We start from the raw sequence: 17,737 nt of genomic DNA on the forward strand, positions 1-17,737 counted from the left end.
TAGAGAGGGACAAGTAGGTAGGACAGACAACTTGAGACTTGGTAACAGAATAGCTCCTGCCTCGGGTCTAAAGATATGCTGATTCTAATTGAGACAGAACTTAGTCCCTACAAGGAAGGCTAGCCTGAACCTACAACTGGCAGGAGCAGGGAGATGGGGCAGAGGTTGGGGAGTAAGGAAAGGGAGGTGGAGCATCGGCTGCTTTTGGTGAATCCTAACATCACTATACATCACTATATGGAGAAGGCAATGGCACCCCACTCCAGTACTCTTGCCCGGAAAATCCCATGGTTGGAGGAGCCTGGTAGGCTGCAGTCCATGGGGTCGCTAGGAGTCGGACACGACTGAGCGACTTCACTTTCACTTTTCACTTTCATTCATTGGAGAAGGAAATGGCAACCCACTCCAGTGTTCTTGCCTGGAGAATCCCAGGGGCAGGAGAGCCTGGTGGGCTGACGTCTATGGGGTCACACAGAGTCGGATACGACTGAAGTGACTCAGCAGCAGCAACATCACTATATGTATACATGGTTATTTATAGATATAAATAGCAACAACCATAATTATAGCTGATATAGAGCACTTAAGTGTTACTGTTAATAGCACTTGACATATGTTAATTTACTTAACCTTTATAACATGCCTACTTTCAGGTTGTGATTTAACCAGATACACTCTAAAGACATTAATTAATGCAGCTTAAGACACTAATATGGGCTTCTCCCCAGTTGGCTCAGTGGTAAAGAATCTACATGCAATGCAGGAGACGCAGGGTTTGATCCCTGGGTCTGGAAGATCCCCTAGAGAAGGAAATGGCAACTCACTCCAGTATTCCTGCCTGGGGAATCCCATGGACAGAGGAGGCTGGTGGGCTATAGTCCACGGTGTCTCGAGAGTCAGACATGACTTGGTGACTAAACCACCACCACCATCATGAGGGGGACTCCTTCCAGGGCCTCAGAGTGGGTGGGCTCTTGTCTAACATTTGGAAATGAACTATCTGAGGAGACACATCTGCTGACAAAGCAAAAGACTTTATTGGAAGGGACATCCAGGTAGGCAGAGACCAGCAGGGTAAGGGAACCCAGGAGAACTGCACTGCTGGGTGGCTCAGTCTCAGGTTTTACAGTAATGCGGTTAGCTTTCTGGGCTGTCTCTGGTCAGTCATCTTGCCCATGGCCATATATGGTCCAATTCAAGGTCCTTCCTCAGTCAAGATGGTTTTCAGGGCAAGGTTTCTAAGAGGTTGGCCGGACATATCATGGGCTGGTCTCTTCTCCCTCCTTTTGGACTCTCTGTAATTCTCCTGGTTAGTTTCTGGCAGCAGCACTGTGTTCCTTATCAGGATCCCCTCATACTAGTGGTTATTATCATGCCTGGCTAAGGCAGGTAATTTTGGTCAGTGGTTCCCTATTATTGTGTTCTTTATGAAAAAGAGAAAACAGACACAGAAAGGTAAGTGATTTGTCCAAGTTCCAATAACCAGTGAGCAGTAAAAGTGGGATTGCACTGGATTCAGTCTTCCTTACTACTCCATAGCCCTGTTAGTTTTGTGTGTAGATGTATATGTGTTTGTGTGGTGTATACATACTTATCCACACAAGTGTGTATATTTACATGATATATATGTGTATATTTACATGTGTACACACACAGGCACACACACATATAGATACAGTGGTATGCTGGAAGCAAATGTTCACATCTCTTCCCAACTCCACATTCAATATCATCATATTGGTAGCTTGAAATTGGCCATGGTGGGAGTATCTTCAGCAAGAAAATTGGCAAAGGCAATAAACCAGGTCTTATTTGAAGGGCTGACTTACCCCTGCACCACTGGGTATACATATCACATAGATACACACATTATCTTATGGATAGGCATATATAACATGAGTAACCAAAAACATAAACAAATGCCTATTATAAGCCACAAATATGTTAAAAATACTCAAATATCAAATGAAGTATAAAAATACTAAGTTAAAGATTGTAATAACTTATGTTGAACTACTTCCCCTCACACAGCCTATATTGGTTAAGAGATCAAATATAATGTTTTATTTAGAATATACTTGCTAAAAAAAAGAAGATATTTGCTATACAATGTTAAATTTTAGTATACCAAAAATGTTTTGGTATTACTCTGTGATAGGTCCCTATCAGTCCTAGATCTACTATGTTGCTAAAAGAAAAATACTGATTATAAAAAAACCCCAATGTTGATGTTTGTGGTTGCTGTTTTTCAGTTAGACTCATCACAGAATTAGTAGTGGAAAAGATATAATGTCTATGGCTTTCAATGAAATGTGCCTATGGGTTGCTGTGAATTTTAATATGAAATTCATTGCCTGGGATCTGCACAACTTTTGTTTAACTGAATAAAATCCTCCAAATGGGGATCAACTTCCGTTGTTCAGTATTTATTTCATCCACAGTGAAACAGGAACTGTAAGCATTGGGATAAGTGGACTGAAAGGCTTCTAAATCTCACTGGAGCTTCTTAGAATGAGCCCCATTATGTGCAGTAATCTGATCTGATCATTTCCAGCAGTGAAAACCAAACCCAAAGAGGTGTTCTTGCTACTTCATACAACATGTAGGCAAGAGTAGGCAATAATCCGTGTCCTTTGATCCTTCCTGCCAAATGAGTGTGATGGAGTTGTGTAAGGCTGAAGGTCTGGCCATGAAGACAAGAACAGATTCTGTCCTCATGCAGGAGGATGGAGTCAGTAGGTGACATTAATACATGGGACTGGATCTTTTTTTTTGTTTTGTCTTTGCAAAACTAAACATGTTAATTCTAAGCCTCACAGTCCTCTAATGCCTGGTGTTCTGTCTTTAACAAAAATGTGTCTTGGGTGAAATGGTCATCTGAACAGATTCTGAGCACAGTCTTCACTTTTTATTATGCTGAGAGGCAGTGGAGACCATATGACCACCCTCTGGGGCTGTGACTGCATCTCTTCATCTCAAAGGACAGAGCTGAACACAGCTAGCTTATTATTATTATTTCAAGTTTACATAAATAAAAAAGGGTTGTTATGCATAAGCTGGAGGAAAGCAAAACTCAAAGTAAATATATTCATGTATTTCATAAACATTCATGTGCTACATAGTCAAGGAATAAAATAAAAATAAAACAGCACAACTTGATAGAAACATTATGCTAAGTTTTATTCCTAAACCAGTTGAGGTGAATTTTTTGTTAATTTCATTTTCTCATACACTGCTTTGGAACCCTAAAATTATACTGGAATTACTCCAGAAGTCCTAAGATACTAAAGCATATCCATTTATCTTGATAGATAAAGATATTACAAAATCATTCATGAGGCTAGTGTTTTCTCTGACTTTCCTGAACATAATGAATTAAGACTGGGGATAACTTATTAGTAATGATGAATAACCTGCTTGTACCATTTAAACAAAACTAGAGAAGAAAAAAAAGATTGAAAAGACAAATAAGACAAGCAGAGGATACTAGAGAATACAAGGTAACCAAACAAAATTTGAGGGAGCAAGTCAGTCTGAATTTTACTCTTGCTGCTATGGGTGATGTAATTTGTTAAACTTTTTATAGAAAAAAAATGACCTTGAAATCTAATTATTATTATCATATTTTCTTGTTCTCTTTTAAAATAGAAACACTGTAATAATTCTTGATGTAAATATAGATATATAAGTGAGGAATTACCAAAAAGATTGCTTTAAAAAATTTTTTTATTGGTGTATATTTGCATTACAGTGTTGTATTAGTCTGAAAGATTGCTTTTAAACATTTTGCAAATTCAGAGTACAGCACTTTCACTAGGATGTCCATTATTTCTCTGCAGAGTGGGAGGAAATGCCATGGACTTGCCTGTCTTTTACTGTGTGCACGCTGTCGCTTCAGTTATGTCTGACTTTTTTCAACCCCATAGCCTGTAGCCCACCAAGCTCCTCTGTCCATGGGATTCTCCAGACGAGCATATTAGAGTGAGTTAACATTTCTCCTTCCAGGGGATCTTCCCAACCTAGGGATCAAACTTGAGTCTCTTATGTCTCCTGCATTGGCAGGTGGGTTCTCTACCCCTACTGCCACCTGGGAAACCCAAACTACATTACAATATGTTGAGGATTACATATCTCAACACAGCACACATACAATAATCCAGAAAGATATTATTACCCACCAAAACATAAATACTCAAGGAACTTTTAGAGTGAGATCACTCTATACAGAACAATGTACATTCAACCTTAAAAATCTGATTTCGGTGACATTATTATTGGATCATTTGCATCCAGCAAATCTCACCCATCAACAAGCATGCTGTGAGAAACAAATAACTATTCTTCAATAGTTGCAATGATTTTGTAATTTTAAATGTATAATTATTTTTACATTAAGATAATACCTTTGTTTAGATGCCTCTGATATTTCTCTTTTTTAAATTCTTTTTCATCAAATACAATGTTAACTTTTTTTGCCACACCCAAAGCCTGTGAGTTCTTAATTCCCTGACCAGGTATTGAATCAGTGTCCCCTGTATTGGAAGCGCAGAGTCTTAACCACTAAACTTCCAGGGAAGTTCTTAGATGCTTCTGATATTTAGAATTTCACATTGAAGGTCTTATTAGTTTTATATATATCACTATCGGGATGTGATGGGTTCAGTTCAGTTCAGTCGCTCAGTCATGTCTGACTCTTTGCGACTCCATGAATCACAGCACGCCAGGCCTCCCTGTCCATCACCAACTCCCAGAGTTCACCCAGACTCATGTCCATCGAGTCAGTGATGCCATCCAGCCATCTCATCCTCTGTCGTCCCCTTCTCCTCCTGCCCCCAATCCCTCCCAGCATCAGAGTCTTTTCCAATGAGTCAACTCTTCACATGAGGCGGCCAAAGTACCGGAGTTTCAGCTTTAGCATCATTCCTTCCAGAGAAATCCCAGGGCTGATCTCCTTCAGAATGGACTGGTTGGATCTCCTTGCAGTCCAAGGGATCTCAAGAGTCTTCTCCAACACCGCAGTTCTAAAGCATCAATTTTTCGGCACTCAGCCTTCTTCACAGTCCAACTCTCACATCCATACTGACCACAGGAAAAACCATAGCCTGGACTAGACAGACCTTTGTTGGCAAAGTAATGTCTCTGCTGTTGAATATGCTATCTAGGTTGGTCATAACTTTCCTTCCAAGGAGTAAGCGTCTTTTAATTTCATGGCTGCAGTCATCATCTGCAGTGATTTTGGAGCCCCAAAAAATAAAGTCTGACACTATTTCCACTGTTTCCCCATTGATTTTCCATGAAGTGATGGGACCGGATGCCATGATCTTCATTTTCTGAATGTTGAGCTTTAAGCCAACTTTTTCACTCTCCACTTTCACTTTCATCAAGAGGCTTTTTAGTTCCTCTTCACTTTCTGCCATAAGGGTGGTGTCATCTGCATATCTGAGGTTATTGATATTTCTCCTGGCAATCTTGATTCCAGCTTGTGCTTCTTCCAGTCCAGCGTTTCTCATGATGTACTCTGCATATAAGTTAAATAAGCAGGGTGACAACATACAGCCTTGACGCACTCCTTTTCCTATTTGGAACCAGTCTGTTGTTCCATGTCCAGTTCTAACTGTTGCTTCCTGACCTGCATACAGATTTCTCAAGAGGCAGGTCAGGTGGTCTGGTATTCCCATCTCTTTCAGAATTTTCCACAGTTTATTGTGATCCACACAAAGGCTTTGGCATAGTCAATAAAGCAGAAATATATGTTTTTCTGGAACTCTCTTGTTTTTTCCATGATCCAGTGGATGTTGGCAATTTGATCTCTGGTTCCTCTGCCTTTTCTAAAACCAGCTTGAACATCAGGAAGTTCACAGTTCACATATTGCTGAAGCCTGGCTTGGAGAATTTTGAGCATTACTTTACTAGTGTGTGAGATGAGTGCAATTGTGCGGTAGTTTGAGCATTCTTTGGCATTGCCTTTCTTTGGGATTGGAATGAAGACTGACGTTTTCCAGTCCTGTGGCCACTGCTGAGTTTTCCAAATTTGCTGGCATATTGAGTGCAGCACTTTCACAGCATCATTCTTCAGGATTTGAAACAGCTCAACTGGAATTCCATCACCTCCACTAGCTTTGTTCGTAGTGATGCTTTCTAATGCCCACTTGACTTCACATTCCAGGATGTCTGGCTCTAGGTCAGTGATCACACCATCGTGATTATCTGGGTCATGAAGATCTTTTTTGTACAGTTCTTCTGTGTATTCTTGCCATCTCTTCTTAATATCTTCTGCTTCTATTAGGTCCATACCATTTCTGTCCTTTATCGAGCCCATCTTTGCATGAAATGTTCCCTTGGTATCTCTAATTTTCTTGAAGAGATCTCTAGTCTTTCCCATTCTGTTGTTTTCCTCTATTTCTTTGCATTGATCGCTGAAGAAGGCTTTCTTATCTCTTCTTGCTATTCTTTGGAACTCTGCATTCAGATGCTTATATCTCTCTTTTTCTCCTTTGCTTTTCGCTTCTCTTCTTTTCACAGCTATTTGTAAGGCCTCCCCAGACAGCCATTTTGCTTTTTTGCATTTCTTTTCTATGGGGATGGTCTTGATCCCTGTCTCCTGTACAATGTCACAAACCTCATTCCATAGTTCATCAGGCACTGATGAACCTTCCTGTGATGGGTACAGGAAGGTTAATCCAAGAACAAAGAAATTTTATGACTCTTTGAGAATTCAAATTACCATCTGAGGGTGGCTCAGACAGCAAAGAATCTGCCTGCAGTGCAGGAGACCCAGGTTAGATCCCTGGGTCAGGAAGATCCCCTGGAGAAGGGAACGGCAACCCACTCCAGTATTCTTGCCTGGAGAATCCCATGGACAGAGGAGCCTAGCGGGCTACAGTCCATGGGGTCACAAAGAGTCAGACACGACTGAGCAACCAACACTTTTTGAGAATTCAATTTAAAGCCCCTATGCAATTGATTGGTCTTCCCTGATAGCTCAGCTGGTAAAGAATCTACCTGCCATGCAGAAGACCCAGTTCGATTCCTGGGTTGGGAAGATCCCCTGGAGAAGGGATAGGCTACCCACTCTAATATTCTTGGGCTTCCTTGGTGGCTTAGACAGTAAAAAATCTGCCTGCAATGTGAGACACCTGGGTTCCATCCCTGGATTGGCAAGATCCCTGGAGAAAGACATGTCAACCCACTCCAATATTCTTGCCTGGAGAATCCCCATGGACAGAGGAGCCTGGTGGACTACAATTCATGGGGTCACAAAGAGTCGGACACGACTGAGCAACTAAGCACACACATACGTACAATTGATTGGAACAAATCTATGCAAAATCATCCAGGGGAGACATGTGTCATTCACCAGGAGGACTGACTTGTTATTTTATGCAAGAGGTTGTGGAAGCATAGAGAAAGGACAGTCTCTAGGACAAATGGGGGTGGTGTTCATGCAAGTGCTCTGCTGGGAGAGAAGGTCCCAGCCAAATGCCTCTGATTATTGCAGTTCTACTGGCAAGAACATTCTCAAAATGAACATGCATCCAGGGAATTATAGCCAATGAATTTCCAGTGTTTCCAGCTCCCTTAGCATGACCTGAGTATCCCTGTTGTAGGATTGCTACATCAGGCTAAGACAGGATGTCCCTTTTAAACATTGAATTATTCTAATACCTCTGGTTCTGCTTCCAGGTTCACCAAACAACAGTCTAATTAGAATCTTGAATGTCTGTTTTAAAGAGGGGAGAAAGGACTAGCCACATGGATGTGACCTGTTGTTGTGACATTCATTGTTCATTGCAAATTAATTAAGTGGCTTTTCTCTTTCAATGTAGTTTTGGCAGAGTGATTTGCTAAAGTGTAAGTGTTATTTTGTCCTCCCTATATTTCCCCCCACATTTCAGAAAGTAGATTAATGTAACCACAATCACCAATGAAGATATAGAACTATTTTATCATCACAAAGATCCCTCATCTACCCCCTTTATTGTCATTCCTATGCTCCTCCCCTCCCCCAATCCAAATTCCTAGAACCACTAATCTATCCTCCATCTCTATAATTTTATCATCTTTAGCATGCTATGTAGATGGAATCATACAGTATGCAACCTTTTGAGATTGGCTTCTTTTTACTCACTATAATTCTTTCAAGATCCATCCAGGTTGTTGTGTGTATTGACAGTTTGTTTCTTCTTATTGCTGAGGAATATTCCATGATTTGGAGGTATTTATCTTAATTAGTCACCCACTGAAGGATATTTGGGTTGTTTCCAATTTTAGCCTATTACAAATAAACATATGGGAAACATTTCTGTGTATGTTTTTGTGTGGACTTAAATTCTCACTTCTCTGTATAATGCCCAGGGGAGTGATTGCTGGATCATGTGGTAAGTATATGTTTAGTTTTTCAAGAAATTGCCAAACTATTTTGCAGATTAGCTAAACCATTTAACTTTACTACCAGCGATATATAATAGAACCAGTTCTGTCAGCATTTGGTTTTGTCACTATTTTCATTTTAGCCATTTTTATAGATATATGAAGATGTTTCATCGTGATTTTAGTTTTGCATTTCCCTAGTGGCTAATTGGAGAAGGCGATGGCACCCCACTCCAGTACTCTTGCCTGGAAAATCCCATGGATAGAGGAGCCTAGTAGGCTGCAGTCCATGGGATCGCTAAGAGTCAGACACGACTGAGCGACTTCACTTTCACTTTTCACTCTCATGCATTGGAGAAGGAAATGGCAACCCACTCCAGTGTTCTTGCCTGGAGAATCCCAGGGACGGGGGAGTCTGGTGAGCTGCCGTCTATGGGATCGCACAGAGTCGGACACAACTGAAGCGACTTAGCAGCAGCAGCAGTGGATAATAATATTGAACACATTTTTATTTACTACCTATATATCACCTTTATAGAAATAGCTCTTCTCTTTTGCCCTTTTTCTAATTGGATTGTTTTTTCTTACTATTGATTTTTGAGAGTTCTTTATGGTCCTTTGGAGAAGGAAATGGCAACACACTCTAGCATTCTTGCCTGGAAAATCCTAAGGATGGAGGAGCCTGGCAGGCTACAGTCCGTGTGATCGCAGAGTCGGACATGACTGAGAGACTTCACTTTATGGTCCTTTGAAGATATTTGGTTTGCAATACTTTTGTAATACTTTTGGGCTTGCAAACACATTTTCCCATTCTGTGTCTTGTCTTTTTATTCTCTTAGGAGGATGTGTTGCAGAGCAAAACATTTTAAAGTTTGATGAGTCCAATTTATCAAATTTTCTCTTATGGCTTATGCTTTCAGTGTCATGTCGAAGAGCTCTTCACCTAGTCCTAGGTTCCAAAAACTTTCTGCTTTGTTTTCATCTAATAGTATTGTAGTTTGACATTTTACATTTAAATCTATGATTCATTTTGAGTTATTTTTGGATAAGGTGAACTTCAGTTGAAGTTCATTTCTTTGCCTGTGAATGTCCAATGGCTCTAGTACCATTTGTTGAAAAGGCTATCTTTCCTCCATCGAGTTGTTTTGCAGCTTTGTTGAAGATCACTTGGCCTTGCTTATGTGAGTCTATTTCCCTGTACTACTCCAAAAGCTCTGTCTATCTGTCTCTTCACCGATACCACACTGCCTTTTTTTTTTTTACTATAGTGTTAACATGTAAGATCCATTAAATTTTTTCTCTCTGTGCTTATATACGCCAGGCATTGCTTGAAGTGCTTCACAAGGATACACTTATTTAAACCTCACAAACTCCTAGGAGATGATTTATGCCCCATTTTATAGATGAGAAAACTGACAGAGTAGTTGAGTAACTTTTTTAAGAGATGGATTTGGAACCCAGGCCCACACACTAGCCACTGTGCTTTATTGTCTCTCTGAAGTGAACCAATCTTTATCTCCTCACAGAGTTGATTTTACTGAACTTTGCATTGGCATTTTACCATGAAACCATGTTGAAAGATATGATAAGAAATAGCTCTATAAACCTATTGTATCTACTGTAGGCAAGTTATGAGGATGTGGTTCACTACGTCACATGGTGTCCTCTTTAGGAGGACAGATGGGAAAACCGCCTCTCAGATCTCAGTACCAGGAACAGATATATTTCTCCTGACTAAGTGGTTTGTTTTTATCTCCTGGACATTGTGAAACTGTATAAGTGATTACATTTCCCACTTTGCGCTGGCTGCTAAAAAGCTCAGAACCCAATTTTCAGCCTATCTTTAGCAGTGATGTGCACTGGATCTAATGTTGTTGTACTTCTGACTTCATCTTATTTTTCTACCCTTATTTTCTCTTCTCCCTCATTTCCTCCCTGACTTATTTCTTTTTGCTTTAGTCTTTTAAAAAAATCAGAGAGCATAAAAAGTCAAACAAGGCTTTTACCAAAAGCAACAAAACAAAACGACAGTCCCTTTGCCCACTCCTCCCCTCTTCTGATTCCCACTCTGTGGACCAACTAAGGTCACATCTTTTAGCTCTTTCATCTGGTGCTTGTGTGTTTTTTTCACTTGGCTTTTCAGTTTAAGCACTATTTCCTGATTACTTATTATGGAGAGTAGAATTTTGTTTTCTTACAGTACTCTCTGTAACACACACCCTTCACCTATAACTATCCTTCCATTGTAATAATATCACAATTTTTATTAAACCCATTTTCAGTGTTTACATTATTATGCCTATGGAAATATTGCTCACAGGTGAACTGCTTGCTGTTGTGTCTTATATAGTCATTTTGTTTTCCCTTAGGTTAATAATTGTCTTTTTTAAACTTCTGTTTCCACAGAGCAGTCACTAATTTCTGCCTAAGCCCTCTGACAGAATTATAAATCTCTCACTCTATCCATTTTGCTTGTTTTCTCACAGACATCTCTTCTGGATGTCATCCTGGAGCTTTTCATCGTCCAGCTTCAGTCTGGGCTTGTTGCTCTCCAGGCTGGCTGCCCAGTTGTCATTCTGTGACTTCCCTTTTTCATCATTTTGAGAATTCTCTCTACATCTCTCTTTCACTGGGTCTCTTGTTTCCTGGAACTCATATTTTCCTCTTGGTTTTGCTCACTTTGTTTGGTGGAACACATCCTGCAATAGATTCCTGAGAAAAAGTTCATGAAAGGTAAATTGTTTTTTAGGACCCACATGTTTGAAATGCTTTTATTTTAGCAGCACATTTAAATGGATAGTCTGGGTATAGAATTCTAGGTTGGAAATAATTTTCCCTCAGAATTTCAAATACATTGCTTCTTTGTCTTCTAGCTATCCATATTGCTATTGAGAGTTTGACACTAGGTACCTCCTGTGGGACTGGAAGATTATTTTTCTCCTCTCTGGAAGGTTTTGAGATCTTCCTTTTCTTCCTAACATTCTGTAATTCCATGACGATCCACCTTAGATTAGGGTCTTTTCTTGTCCACTGTACAAAATGAACTTTAACACCGTGGGCCCTTTTGATCTGAAAATATGTTTCCTTCAGTTTTGAGAAATTATCATGTATATTTTTATTTTAGGAATTTCCTCCCCTCCATTTTTTTCTGTTCACCCTAGAACTTTTGATTCAGTTGTTGAATCACTTAAACTGATCTGATTTTCTTCTTATCTTTCCTCCTCCCCCGCCTTGGAGATTTTCTTTGTCTTCTAACTCTTCAGTTGAATTTATAAATCTGCTATCATATTTTTTTCTTTTCTTTTTTTATTGGAGGGGTGTGTGGCATGCCACACAGCATAGGGGGTCTTAGTTTCCTAACCAAGGATGGAACCTGCACCCCCTGGAATGGGAGCATGGGGCCTTAATCACTGGGTTGCCAGGGATGTCCCATCATATTTTTACTTTCTAGAGCTCTTTCTAGTTCCCTGATTGCCCCTTCCTTCCTGTCCCTGTTTTTGTTTTGCTTTGTTTTTAAATGGCATACTGTTCTTATTTCATTTTCCCATACTTCTCTAAGGGCACTCATTTTAGTGCTTGACATTTTCTTTTATTTCCACCATTATCATCTCCCTCTGAACTCTTTTTGTTTGTATTTACATTTGCGATTTTTCATAAATGGCTGCCTATTCATATTTAAGAGTGAGGCACTTAAATGCCCCTTCTGTGCATGTGCAGAGTGTATTGGACTGTTGAGCTTTGCCGTAGTGTCACGTTGGGGGGTGGGGCAGTGGAAGGTACCTTCAAATGTCCTTATTTATAGATATTTTCTCTTAGGCTGGTTAGTCAGCCAGTCAAAGAAATCTTTTTACATGGGAGTTTATGAACGTGGCTTCTAGAAAGTATTAGGGGAAAAAGGCTGGAGGGTGGGGCTGCAGGGAGCTCATCATTCCTTACAGAGACCTCCATCTAATCCCCCTGTCTTCAGCGAGGTCTCATGCACCAGGCAAAGAATCTTTGACCCAGCCTCTCAAGAGAAACTGCCTGACTTCTTCCAGGTAACCTTTGTAAGGGCTTTCCTGGTGGCCCAGTGGTGAAGAATCTGCCTGCAATGCAGAAGACACAGCAGGTGTGGGTTTGATCCCTGAGTCATATAGATCCCCTGGAGAAGGAAATGGCAACCCACTCCAGTATCCTTGCCTGGAAGATCTCAAGGACAGAGGAGCCTGGCGGGCTACAGTCCATGGGGTCACAAAGAGTTGGACACGACTGAGCGACTTCACTCACTCACTCACTCAGGGATATAACGAATGGTTATAAAGACATTCAAATAATCTTTTCTTTCCATTCACATGCCACATTCCCATCTTCAGAGTCACTTGGTGCCTTCAATTTCAGAAGTTTCCAGGGTTCTGTGGTGCAATTTATCTTCCTTTTTTCAGCTTTATTTGATTTGTCCCATATGAGGGAGCCTGAATTTTGACTCAGGACCAAAACAAAAGTTTGAAGGCAAAGTCAGAGAAATGGTGCCCATGGTAGAATACAAAAGATGAACAAAAGCAAAAGAGTCTCTGCAACCAGAGGAATAATCATATCCAAAGTCACAATCTTTGTCTACTTTCTATGTGTTTCTCCACTTAAAAAGACAGTGTTTTGAAATAGTGTGATGAAGAGGAGCAGTAGTTCCCTCTGCTGATCCCAAGCTATGTCCTGAGGGAGAGTCAAGGCTATATATGAAGAATGATTTCAAGGTCAGAGGTCTGGAGGTTGTAGAAAAGTTAAGAAGTGTGTCCAGGCTTTAGGACTAAGGTCAACAGCAATGTGAGGATGGAGAAGTTTCAATTTTATGTGACTCTTAATTTAGAAGTGCACCCTGATGTCTTAAAGGAGTCGCTGGGAAGGGGGCTGAGTTATGATTTCCAGCTTCCCTGTCCAGTCGTCCTTTGAGGACTGATTGGTTGATAGAAGTCTACTGGTTAGGGACATTTCACTTTACTAAAGTAAATATAGTGGGCCTTTACAAAACTTAGAAACCTTCCTACACAAGGAGAAGGCTGTTAATATACTTTCCATCTCAGGGCAAGAGCTCTGGGTTGTTGCCCCAGTGGGATGTACTATAGGTAGACATGTAATTTGCTGCCAAGTTTGGCTCCTAGGGCCATCTCAAGAAGAAATGGTTGTGTCCCTAATGTCGTGTCATCTACAAACTGGCACTTGCCAAGGGCATTTGCCATCTGCCTCTGTGGAGATTGAGCCCTGTGCTACTGCAGCTGTTGACCTTAGATATGCCCTCAAGGGAGTTCAGGGTGGAGACTGAGGCACTCTGTGTTCCAGGGAAACTCATGGAACAGGTCTTTAGATAGATAGTTTCAGGAACTGTGTTCATGATCCCAGTCTTTTCATCTCCCCCTATCTAGAAAAGCTCTAAATCCCTTCATGATGACATCAGCTCTTTGTGACTAGCAGAAAACCTCTGATAAAGTAAGTGCTTGATTGCACTGAACTCCCCTCTTCACCAAAATCTTACATATTGGCCTTCCTCTACTACCTCTTTGGAGTAGTCTCTCAGAGCCATCAGGCTTCCCAGGTGGTGCTAGTGGTAAAGAACCCACCAGCCAATGCAGGAGACTTAGGAGATGTGGGTTTGATCCCTGGGTTGGGAAGATCCCTTGGAGGAGGGTATAGCAACCCACTCCAGTATCTTACCTGGAGAATCCCATGGACAGAGGAACCTGGTGGCTATAGTCCAGGGGTCACAAAGAATTGGACATGACTGAAGTGATTTAGCATGCACACACATGCACTCAGAGCTATCTGAAGTGCTATTTTCCAGGCAGCAGTTCTCATTTTGCCCCAAATAAAACATAATTCACAACTTTCATGTTGTGCATCTTTTTTTAGATTACAGTCACATTAATAATATTAAGTAAGTTCAAGATATATATATATATATATATATATATATATATATATATATATAGCCTAGCTTCCCTTAAGAGATGACTCAGAGTTGGTACACAAGCTGAAATATCCTGAAAGGAAGAAGGAAGGAAAGAAAGAACGAAGAAGTAAAAAGCTTCATTTTCATTTGTAGCTTTGTCTTTCAGAACTTTTAAAGTGTAATATGTATATATATGTGTGGCTCAGTCGTGTCCAACTTTGCAACCCCAAGCTCTTCTGTCCATGGGATTTCCCAGGCAAGAATACTGGAATGGGTTGCCATTTCCTACTCCAGGGGATCTTCCTGACTGAGGGATGGAACCCATGTCTGTTGAGTCTCCTGCATTGCAGGTGGATTCTTTACCTGCTGAGCCACTGGGGAAGCCCTTAAGGTGTAATACTACAATAATAATAATAATAAAATTTTAAAGTGTGATGCAGAGATTTACAACAAAAAGGTGTTGAATCGTAGCAGACAGAGGGATTTGAAGATATAGTGGAGTAAGGGACTTCCCTGTCAGTCCAGTAGTTTAGACCGTGCTTGCAATGCAGGGGGCAAGGTTTGATCCCTGATCAAGGGACTAAGATCCCACATGTTACTCGGGGAGGCTAAAGGAATAAATAAAACATCATTCCTTAAAAAAAAAAAAAAAAAAAAAAGATACAGTGGAGTAAGTAAGTGATTTAACTCTGATCAAGAGAGAAAAGCTATGGGAGCAAAGGAAAGAAACAGAAAATCAAGATGGTGACTGCCAGCTAGAAGAACTTAAGTTCCCCTCCTCCTGGTGACCCTGTGGAGATTCCCACAACTCTGTCAGCATCTAGAACTTATTTGACTGTGAGTGGAGTGAGAAAGTGCCAGATAGTGGAACCAGTGGCTTCCTGGAAGGATGGGATAGAGAAGCTCAGAGACGGACACAACCAGAGAGCAGAAGAAAGGAAATGACCTTTAGATAGAAGCGGAACTGTAAGTTTTCCTGATTGCTTCTAGCATTCTGCACATACAAAGGAGCCCCAGGAAAACAGTCTCAAAAGGAGAGGAAATAGTGTCAGTGTTGCTGGTGAGGAAAATGGACTTTCCAGATACAGATCACCCAGGGATTCTTAATGTCAATATGATGGTCACGCAAAGACTTGTGGATAGATAATCTTTTCTTTTTTTTTTTTTTTTAATCTTTTCTGTTAAAACAAAACAAAACAAAACAAAAAAATGAACTGTTGCACACTGAGTCCCCTAGAAACTGACTCTGAGGTAGATATTCAAATGCAGGAAGCTTTCTGGAGAGTTCCCAGGGATTCAATACCAGCAAAGGAGTGCAGGAAGTAGGGCTGCATAGAAGGATGGCAGAGTGGTCACCACAAAGGTCGGCCCGCCAATCCTTTGGGGAATTCTGTCCTGCCTTGGCTCAAAGAGGACTGGCATTCATACTTGGGCATGGACTAGTCATTAGTTGTAGGCTGCCTATGAGCTTGGACAACGTGACTCTCTTCAACTGAGGACAGTATCTGAAGAAAGACCCATCTGAGAGCCATCGGCTGCCAATATTACCAGAAGCTGAGGGAATGATTGCCTCAATTCAGGAAGAAGGATCTGAGTAACATACCACAGCATCCATTACAGCCAACCGTTTGCACTGTGTCCACTCACTTTCACTATGATAAGCTTTGGGAACAGCTCCTCCAGGATTCTTCTTGGTCTATGTTCGTGGGGAGATCTACAAGAGGAAGGTTAGTGGATAAACTAGAGCCCCTGGTGCTGCTTCTGGTCTGAAGGTTGCAATTTGTCTACAGCCATAGCACCCTGAATGCATGCGATCTCATCTGAAGGTTGCAGTTTATACTCATTGTCTCCCTGCTATACAAACCATTTTCATTTCCCTCATCTTCAGCACTGTCAAATAAGCGTCTTATGTGGTGGGCCCCTGGTTACCATGTCCTTCTCGGGCTGTGGCTACTCCATTTACCATAAAAATTGTGCAAAAAATTACTCAGTCAATCACCAGGGCCTCCAAACACAGACTCCAGTGTTGCTGGGACAGGAAGTGTAAATGCCACAATTAGTCACTGTGAGTGATAAGCAGAAGCCAGAACCTCTCCTATTTCCTTCCCTTGGATTTCAGAGCCATGTATTATATCTATTGAGAATACAGTCAGATATTAATAAAATAGTTGTTGATGTATGGTATATGCTGCATCTTGGAAGATATCACTCCATCGTTGGAAGGTATCACCTCCAAAGTGGTACTGCAGCTGCATCTTTAAAAGGCCATTTTGTCATTGTCAAGTTGACAACTTCTGTATAGTGTGGTATGAAACAGAAAGAATGGATTCCAAGGTCATGGGTCATGTTGCACCTTCTCTGTTTGAAATGGGTTCCTGGGTTCAATCAAAATGTTACAGGATTCTGTGTTGGTGGATCAAGCACTCCATCCCTATGCCTTCAAATAGTGGTGCTGACTGAGGCCCTGAGGATGGGAAAGGCATACCTATACCCTAAGTATATATTAATTCCAGTCAAAATTAATCACAGCCCCTTCCAGTATAGTCAACTTGCCATCAAGTTGTTGGTTGGTCTCCTGGAAGAATGGTGCCATATCGAGGACTCGGTGTTGGTCTCTCTTAGTAATGGGTTGAACAGAGGGAGAAATAAGAGAGATACAGTTGCATCAAAGGCTTCCATAAGAGCCCATAGGGTGCCGATCCGTGAGGCAAGTGAGTGTGGCCAAATAAATATCCACCCCTCCATCACTGGCCAGTAATTATTCGTGGCTGCACCCAAAGAAAGGAGCATGACCTTGGGCAAGGTAGCTTTCTTCAGTTGAGGGAGAGCAATACTTGGAGAGACATTCACCTGAGAGCTGTCAATGAACTCTCACAGCAGGTAGGAGAATGAGTATCTGAGTCCCGGAGGAGAGAGCTAGAAATAACTGACTAACTGGTAGGCGTTTCCATTCTAAATCTCAGCTTTTCCAAGGAGTTCTAGAATGGGGATAGGTTGGAGGAGGGCAGAAAATTGTGATATATCATCTGCCAGATGTTGTAGTTGCTTATCTGGGAAAATTCATTGAAAAGTGTATATATTGTGATTTCATGTATATCTAACCAAACTTTGAGTTGATCCAAGCAAAAAAAATTCGAAATGGATCAACAAAAAGTACAAAGAATGCCTTTATTCTAAAATATCCACCATTTATAAAATTCTGATTACTTTAAAAACCTTCATTGTTGTATAGACATAGTGTTTACATATTCATATCAAGAAGTTATTTTCGGGAGGAGGGTTCAGGATGGGGAACCCATGTATACCTGTGGCGGATTCATTTCAATATTTGGCAAAACTAATACAATATTGTAAAGTTTAAAAATAAAATAAAATTTAAAAAAAAGAAGTTATTTTCATTCTATTTAAATATATATTTATCTCCATTAATACAGTTTGTTCATAGAT

General features: G+C 40.8%; 1 long non-coding RNA gene across 2 annotated transcripts in view; it reads right to left on the bottom strand.

Annotated features, from left to right (window-relative positions):
• The window catches only part of LOC112579678, a 38,045-nt gene that overhangs the window by 16,256 nt on the left and 4,052 nt on the right, over nt 1-17,737 (bottom strand). For both annotated transcript variants that reach the window (XR_003103981.3, XR_003103980.3), the window contains exon 2: nt 15,894-16,004. This is a non-coding gene — a long non-coding RNA (uncharacterized LOC112579678). The remainder of the gene's footprint in view (nt 1-15,893; nt 16,005-17,737) is intronic.

Source organism: Bubalus bubalis, chromosome 16 (genome assembly GCF_019923935.1).
Source record: "Bubalus bubalis isolate 160015118507 breed Murrah chromosome 16, NDDB_SH_1, whole genome shotgun sequence".
NCBI classification, from domain to species: Eukaryota; Metazoa; Chordata; class Mammalia; order Artiodactyla; family Bovidae; genus Bubalus; species Bubalus bubalis.